The following is a 9,099-nucleotide window of genomic DNA, read 5'->3' as shown; positions in this document are numbered from 1 at the left end:
AAAGACAGGCTTGCGTTCAGCCTCTGAGTCATCTCTTTCAAACCAGCTAAGAGGTATTGACTAGTAACCATGAGGGAAGAGTATTTATTTGTAATGGCCAATCTGAGAATGTATTTGAGCAAATGAGTTTCTGGTAATGTTTCATTGCAATTAGTTTTCTAACTTCTGCCTGGATGGAGTTAGTCTGGGGACAGAGACTTAGTACTTCAAGGACAAGAGACTTATTACTTCAAGGAAGCGTTGCATTCGATAGTCACTGTGCTGTGGTATGTGGGAATTGGCTCAGAGGATAGTTGGGCCTCCAGAGATTTCAGATCTTCTGTGACTACATAAAATATAAGAAATTATTAAGGGGATTCAAGTGGGAACTTAACAACTTCTAACTAGCAGCTTGGGCTTGGCAATATTTATACTCTTTTTTCCATTGCGCCACCTCCAGTATTGAAAGAGTAAGACGTAGAGAAGAAACATACACAGGAGATGAGGCAGAAAGCTTTGTTCCTCCTAATCCTCTGAGGCTAGCAGATGTGTGTAGACAATGCCGTGTCTCCTTGTCCTGAAGGCTAGGTGATGTCTAAGGGCATCAGTAGGCTGGGTGAGAAGAACCGCAGGGAACTGACTCATTCCACTGCAGGGGCTGATCCCATAAGCAAGATTTTCCAACACTTCACAGGATGGGGCACCCTGGGCAGGGGGACATGGACAGTCTTGTTCCCAGTGGGCAACCAGCTCCTTGGCTTGTATTTCTTCCAGCAGCCTCTTCTTTAAGGGGGTAGCTAGGCATGCTCTTTTTCAGGCTATGGGAACAGCAGACAAAAGTTTGTATGGGCATCATATCCTTCAAGAGTTGTTGTGGTTTAGGCCCAGTGTTGCATTTAGGGTGAGAATAAATTTGGTAAGAGATAAATCCCCTTGCATTCTATCCAGTCCTCAGAGATTAGAGGAGCTAGGGGTGGCTGGACTTATCTCTTAATAGGTATGCCAGTTATGGCTGTAACTATAGGTCTGACCCGGACACACAAACAGCCCGGATGCTGTAGGTCCAGTTGTGTTCAAAAGAAGCCATCAGATTCACAAATAGTACGGGGCTGTAACTATAGGTCTGACCCAGGTGCATGAACAGCCCATAAGCTGTAGGTCCGGTTGCATTCAAGAGAAGCCGTCAGATTCACAAATAGTACAGTTTATTTTTATGCGACATCTACAGATTCTTTAAAATTGCCTATGATAAATGCACAAACTGCAGGTTGGCTATATAGCACTACACAAAAGAAAAATAAGTGCAATCACACACAGGAAGTTCCCGGGTATAGACTCGGCATAGCCGAGGAAATCTTATCAAAAGGTGTCCTTTCTGGGGGGGGCGAGAGCATAAACCGGTTGATCTGTCCCTCCGATTTGGTGTTGGATTATTGTCCCTCCAAGTTAGGTACAAACTTGGGGTAGTATTTATCTTAGTGTGCATGTGTGAGTGGGTGGGACTGTAGTTAAGCCATTATCTTTTGAGTAACGATACACTACATTCCTTGGTGTGAGGGGAACAGCTGGTTTTTGTGGGAAAAAGAAGGAGGATGAGAAACAAGGCCGGCTTGGTGCGAGGGGTGCAGCTGGGTTTTGTGAGAAAAAAGAGAGGATGAGGAACACGGCCGTCAGGCTACTGCAGAAATCATTCCTTGAGAGAAATGGGTAGAGCAGGAGATAAATCTGTCCTTGAGAGGAGTGAAAGAATGGGACTGCACGGCCTACACCTCGCTTTGCATTCCTCCTTAGTGCCATGACAAACACAAATCACTGGACCTCCATCCAGTCCTGTGCTTGCTCTGGGTGTCAAGGAAATATGTGTGCTTTACAGATTTCTCACTGTTTTGCTTTTCTCACACTTCCAACACCTAACACCCAGCCAGCAAGTAAGCACCATGCGGCCACTTGCTCACTTCTCCCCACCCTGGTGGGATGGGGAGGAGAAAACGTAACAAAAGGATTGAGGGTCGAGACAATGACAGAGAGGGATCATTCACCAATTATGGTTCCGGGCAAAAGATAGACACGACTTGGAAAAAAGACCCATCAATTTAATTTGAACACCACCACACTACTAATTTATCAATCAAATGAGGGTGGGATAGTGAGAAATACAGCCACATCTTAAAAACAACCTTCCCCACACCCCTTCCTCCTTCCTGGTCTCATTTTCACTCCTGATTTCTCTACCTCCTCCCTGCCAAACACAGGGGGATGGGGAATGGGGTTGCGGTGCGTTCATCACCCGTTGTCTCTGCCACTCCTTCCTCCTCAGGGGGACGGCTTCTCACTATCTTCCCCAGCTCAGGCGTGGGGTCCTTCCCATGGGAAACAGTCCTCCATGAACTTCTCTGACATGACTCCTTCCCACAGGGCTGCAGCTCTTCATGAACTGCTCCAGTGTGGGTCCCTTGCATGGAGTGCAGTCCTTCAGGAACAGACTGTTCCAGCACAGGCTTCCCTCAGAGTCCCAGCCTCCTTCAGGCACAGCCACCTGCTCTGGTGTGGGGTCTCCACAGGCTGGTGGCATCTGCTCCACTGGTGACCTCCACGGGCTGCAGGGGGACAGCCTGCCCTCTCACCACGGGCTGCAGAGGCATCTCTGCTCCAGTGTACTTCGCCCTCTCCTTCTTTACTGAGGTTGGTGTCTGCATAGGTATTTCTCTCACACCTCACTCCTCTCCTCTGCTCTCCTGCCCAGCAGGTTCTTACCCTCTTAAACATGTTATTTGCAGAGGCGCTACCACCATTGCCAATTGGCCTTGGCCAGCAGCAGGTCCCACTTGGAGCTGGGGAAGCTTCTAGAAGCTTCTCATAGAAGCCACACCTGCAGCCCCTCCCCCACTACCAAAATCCTGCCACACCCAAACCCAACACAAGAGAGCGGAACAGCTTTGTGTTCCAACACAAATCTGGTTTCTCTCGGGGGCATCCTGATTGCTGCAATAATGGTGGCTTGTAGGATCCAGAGCTGATGGTAACTGGTGCTGACTTATTTCTCAAGAACTGTTGCTGGCAACTTTAACCACCCTGCAGTTGAAGTGGGCAGGAACAGAACAAAATACCAGCTACAGGGGAAAATAGCGAGAAATTACTCATCTCTCTGAAGATGCTTTGCTTTAACTCAAAGGGGTGGAGAAAGGTACTCTTTGGTAATTTGATTCAGTGTACCTTGTTATCCTTTAGCAGGCAATGGAGGCATGTTTTCACTGAAGGGAAAGCAAGTGAGTCAAGGAGTCTGGGTGGGATCAAGTGTGCAGTTGGCCATTTTCTATCCTGGACACATGTAACCGTTAACAATCAATGCACATGTTTGCTACCGCAGCTTATTTGAGCTTTCATTTTTTTGACACTGGCACATCCCTCAAAGGGGCTTTTGTGTTCCTGCTCACCAGAGTACTGAGCACTCCACATGCCCCTGTAACCACTGCCTCTTTGCTCTCAGCCAGGTAGGGACTAAAGCGTGAAGCTCACGTTTTCCATAGTGGGTAATCCTTGTTTAGTCTCTTTGGATGCTAGAATTGCCCAGGTTTTGCAAAGAAAAATGTCTGAATTCAGTCTTACTAAGAACATTGATACTTGTGTGCTCATGGGGCAGAAAGAGAACAAGTTGGTGTAAGAGCTCTTTAGAACAATGTTACATGTTCTTTTAAGTGGTGGGATGTGCAGCATCACCTCTGGGTGGTGGTGAGGAGTGAAGCAATGTTCAGAGGTTTTAGAAAGTCAATAAATGTTGTTGCCTTTGTGTGGACAAACTATTCTGCTTGTGCAGCTTGTTGCATGCTGCTTTCAGTGAGGGTTACGGAAGGGTGCCCAAAGCAGTTATCTTAGGTACATGCAGAGGGGGGAAAAAAAAACACAGGAAAAGTTTCTTCAAAGGGTGATTGTTTATACTTAGTGACAGTGAGTTGAAAAGGAAGCCCCAGCCAAAACCCCAGCTCTATTGAAGAAAGATGCTGGGTGGGAAATGTGCTTTTGGAGTCCTTGTTACTCCTTATTACCATTAAGTGAGACAAAAGTGAGAACAGAAACCTAGGTATGCACAGCCACTGTCTTATGCAAATACACAGGTTTATCCTCCCTGAGGATTATTATGATCCAACAGCTGGCCAACACTGTCAGTCTATAACAGACTCATTTTCTCTTGGTAACATAGAGCAGTTTCTGAACTGAGCTGAACAGCAGCTGACAGGGTTTATGTATTTTGTGACTCTATTTACATTCCCAGTGTAACTACAGTAACAGGACTGACAATACAGCCTTGACAGTAGGATCGGGAAGATTACCACAGAATTACTAGGCCCTTTTAAATAGCAAGAAAGATAAATGGTGGTGTAAAGATTAAATTTCCTACCAGTAGAATGATCCAGTAGGCTGCAATCCATATGTTTTCCTGAACTACGTATGTTCGCAGAGGCTGACAGGTACTGGAATAAGAAAAAGGTGATCTCCAGGGGGGAGAAGAGAGTTTCATCAGGAGCTGAAGAAGTGTGCCAGTTGTTTAAAAAAAAAAAAGTAAAAAGTAAAAAGGAAAGAAAAGAATGGGTAAAGAAAGAAAAGATACAGCTAGGCCTGTCTGTGTGGAAGAAAACTCCACTGGGAGGCAGCTGAGCATATCCTGAGGCATAGCAGAGAAGATGTCAGAGATGCTGCTTTGTTTAGATAGAACTGCTATTGCTGTTGTCTGTAGAAAGACCTGTAAGAGAGTGCCATATCCTAGCACTGAACAGCGAGAGTTCTGTACCAGTAGATACTGCATTGTATAAAATGTATTATTCCAGGGCAGAATGGAAGTAGCTTCTGAGTCCTCCCCAGCCCGTTTTTACCAGTTCTGTGCATTTGAGCAACTTGGGAGCCAAAATAAATAAGTAGGTGGGAGCAGATAAGTGGGCAGTACTGCAGTCACTGTGAGCTGGGGTGTTTGGGACTGCCCATAGTTGTAATGAGCCATAATTTATATAGGTCTGTATAAGATAGGGATAAAGGTCTACATGGTGAGCAACACCTGTTATGGGACCCTTAGTTTTCTCTGGGGTGTTTGGCTGTGGAGGTGGGAACAACTGCTAAGCAGCTGCAAACCCTGTTTTAACTCAGCTGTCACAAGCAGGCACTAGGTGTTGTCATGTTGCTCTTTAAGGATGAAGAGCAACATGATGAAGATTTAGTTGACCTTCTGAATAACACAGGCTGGGTCATGTTGCCTGAGATTCCTACAGTTTCCTAAATAGGGTGTAGTTAAACTGCAGCAGATCTTTTGCAAAGACATCTGCTCCTCCTCTACATGTGAGACTTAGAGAGAACATGCTGTTTCCTCTGCTGTCCCCATCCAGCAGTTAATTATTCTCCACTTTTTGCTAGCTTCTGTGAGTCCTGGTTTGAACTAGACTAGTTTCAGCTCCTTGCCACTGGATCTCATTAGGCCCTTGACCTGTTGAAACTAGAAAAAGTCCTTTCTTGTAGCAGAGGGTTTTTTCTTCACACAGGCTGGCACTTCTCAGCTTTCTCTTCAGAAAGCTGATAAATCAGCCTTCTTTCTTCCCTCTAAAAATGTATGCTCTCTGACTGATGAGATGTTTATGTGGCTCTCCTCTAAGCCTTTTGTAGTGTTTAACGTATTTTTTCTAGCTGCAGAGCAGAGAGCAGTGTCCCCTTGGTGTTTCCGTGCCTTGGTACTCGGAGGTACTCTTGCCCTTTTGTGTCGGTCCCAGCTCAGTCTCCAGGCCTGTCAGGCGACATGTACAGCGCTGCCTTGCACAGCTCCACCACTGCGGAGTGACTGCAGAGTCTACCAAAAGCTGTTTCCACACCGCCTTGGGGGTACTCCAGCACAAGTGATGAAAGCCTCTCTCAGCTCTGCTTTGCTATGGAACTTCCTACCAGGCAGGAAATTTTGCAGTCTCTGCACTCAGACCAGCAGCTCCTTTTCAGGTCATGTCTTTTCCCTGACCTCCCAGGAGGATTAAATCCTCAGTCCTGCAAGGCTTTGGAGCGATCATTAAATCAGGGAGAGGCTCCAGGAGCTGGGTGGCATACTGTGAAAACACACCAACAAAAACAGCTTCGGCTTTTCCATGCATTTGCAGCTGATTGGTGTTCACTTGGTGTGACTGAATCATCATGTATGGCAGAAATCGATGGGGACAAAGCAATGTTAAGCCAGGCCCTCCAGCAGTAGTGCATGGCTGTGCTATGAGGCAAAGAGGAACCTCGTCTCCATTACCTCCAAGGCTTGCTGGCAATGCAGTGAACACACCACTGTTAGTCAACTGATGAAAACCATTCAAGCCACCTGAATGCTTGGTTGAACAAACCTGCTAGAAGCTTTAAAGTTTTAGCAACTTGCTTGAATTGCTTGTGAGGTGTTTGAGCTCAAATGCCATAGGAGGTCTGAATACTGCCCAGAAAGATTAAGGTCCTCAGTTGTTCAGTTCATTCTGTCTCACAGGGACCATGAGGGTAAACTCCCAGGAGGTACCCAGGACACGGTGTGGTGGCTAGGACCAAGCAGCAACAACTTTAACCAACAATTATTAACAAATTAAATAAATTTGTAGTCTAACAGGAAAATAGAACAGAAGGGATAAATACTCTGACAAATATGAAATGGCTAACTGTCTTGAGTCACTGCATTTTTTTATTGTAACTAAAATTCTTGCATCATAATTGTAATACCTGAAATCAATAACAAGAAATTGGATTATAAAGAAACATTGCTATGATGTTAAATACATTATTGGCATACTGAAATAATTTACAATCCAATAATCATACCGCTAACACTGGTTATTGCAGACTATAATTTGAGAAAGTTAAATTGTGAATCATAATTCAATACAGTGCTTGACATTTATTCTATTATGCATAAAGATAATAGGCATAACAATTTATTTGTTTATCTGTGACAGAAAACCTACTTATTTTAATCTGCAATATTTCTTTTTGCTGTCTTTCACAAAACAGTTAGATAATTCTGCTCTTGCTACCATTGAACAAGTAAGGGTAATTCCACCAAAGGTATGGGCTCATTTGCATTTTTGTGTCATAGATCAGAATAGTGTCTATTGAACTTTCCTCTTCATGTGGCTATCTTTTGCTCTGAAAGTTTTATATAAGTTAGGAAGAAGCCTTCAGCTTAATCACAGATTAGTTTTGGCTGGGTGCTGTGGAACACTTGTGTAGAAAAGCTGCAATTTGTTCAGCTCTTGGTATGATCTCACTCTTTTAAAATTAGCATTGGGTTTTCAAAATGACTGAATTTTAATAAATTGTATTTCTGCAGATTCCCTGATATTTAAAGCTGGTGGAGATCTAGAAACTCAAAAATCACAGTCAATACTTTTTAATGGCTTGGATGTTGAAATAAGCTAGTAATCAGTGTATGACTTTCAGAATGACACCTTTTCAAACTTTCCCATGCTTTTGTTATGTTATTGTTTGCTCTTTTTCTTATCTAATTCCTCCTTTTGCATTATTTTGAAAACTGAAGAACTGCGAGACTTGTTATAGCTAGAACCTTAGCTACCTTTATCTGATTAAACATTTTTATAGTTTTCATGTATCCCCGCATATCTGTGACATAAATTTGTTGGGAGAGTGGAGGAAGGCAGAAGAATTAATATATATTCTTTATCTCTTGATAAATAAACCTCCCAGAAGAGAACCCCGCAAGAAAACTGTGATTCTATTTTTTAATTTATCCTCTAAAACATTGTAAAATCCAGTTGTTTTTCCACATCAGTCTTTTGTAACAATAAAGAGGGAACATTTTTTATATGCAGAACAACTTTCTGAATAGTGCTTCTAAAATGAAATTAATACTGCACATGTACAGTGTTCGTATGTTTATGACTGTTCAGATTAGGTGAATAAAAGATGTCAGTTTTGTTTAATACAAATATTTGTTTGTGACTCCTGTATAGAACATAGTCTCAGAATAGTGCTTTCTTGGGTTGGCTTTTATCTTGATTAAATACTTTATGAACTCTGTTTTTGCCTTCATTTTCTCTTATTAAATAGAAAGTGTCAGAAAAATGTTTGGCGTTTTTCTCCCAAAGAAAGGAAATAAAATTATCTTTACCCATTAAACTATAAAAATAATTTAATTTCCACAGAGTCAATGACTTTAATGTGAGGTAGTCAATTTTTGAAGTAGCTTATTTAAGCCAGACTACTAGCACATAAGTTTTCTATCCATCTTCCAAAAAAAAAAGATATTTTTAGTGTTGTCTGGAGGTGCTTTCCATGAGCACAGCATTCAGATTTTGTGGGACCAGGGAACGCTGTGAATCTGGGTAGCTGTGTAACTGTTAATGTGCCCTTGAAACAGAGAATAATATTCAAGCTGTGTGCTAGTCTGTTATTTTAGAAATGCTTATTCATCTTTACAAAAATCTTACTGGAGGTTAAAAGAAATATTGGTGGGCTGTTAGATTACTGGATTCATTAATAAGGAAGGGAATCCAGGTCCCCTCTGGTTGTCTAAGCTACAGCTGACTAAGCCAGCAATGGTAAATGCCTTAGAGACTGCCTAGTGAAACAGCAGATTGTTTTTCTCCATCTGTTGATCCATGCAGTCCCTTCAGCTGAGATGGGAGATAAATCTGATTTGCTTTACCAACACCTGACTGTGTTACCTGGAGCCTGTAATCTAGGCAATTTCTGAATTCTTTGTGCCAGAAGGGCAGTCCATGGTCTGAAAAGTCCTTATCCTTATTCTTGATGCATGCTGTTGTCCAGGACAGTGTCCTCCACCATGTGCACAGAGAAGACTTGGAATTATTATCCAAAAGCATTCAGAATCTTCGCTAATACCTTGATCTGTACAAAACCTGTCTTCACAAAAAAACCCAAAACCAAACCAAACAAACCCCAGTAAGCTATTTGGCACCTGAGACAATTGACACTCCTTTATGTGTGTTTTTCTCACCACCTCAAACTGTTTGTGTCCATTGAATGTCTTCAGGCTTATGTTTATAGACTGTAGCTTCCCAGAGGCATACACTGCTATTTTTGTTCCCTCTTCATTCCACAAATAAAGGCATTTTGATATGATTTACTTTTGGTAATTCAGTAGGAACA

The sequence above is a fragment of the Strix uralensis genome, chromosome Z (genome assembly GCF_047716275.1).
Source record: "Strix uralensis isolate ZFMK-TIS-50842 chromosome Z, bStrUra1, whole genome shotgun sequence".
NCBI lineage: Eukaryota > Metazoa > Chordata > Aves > Strigiformes > Strigidae > Strix > Strix uralensis.
This window is presented reverse-complemented; position numbering follows the sequence as displayed.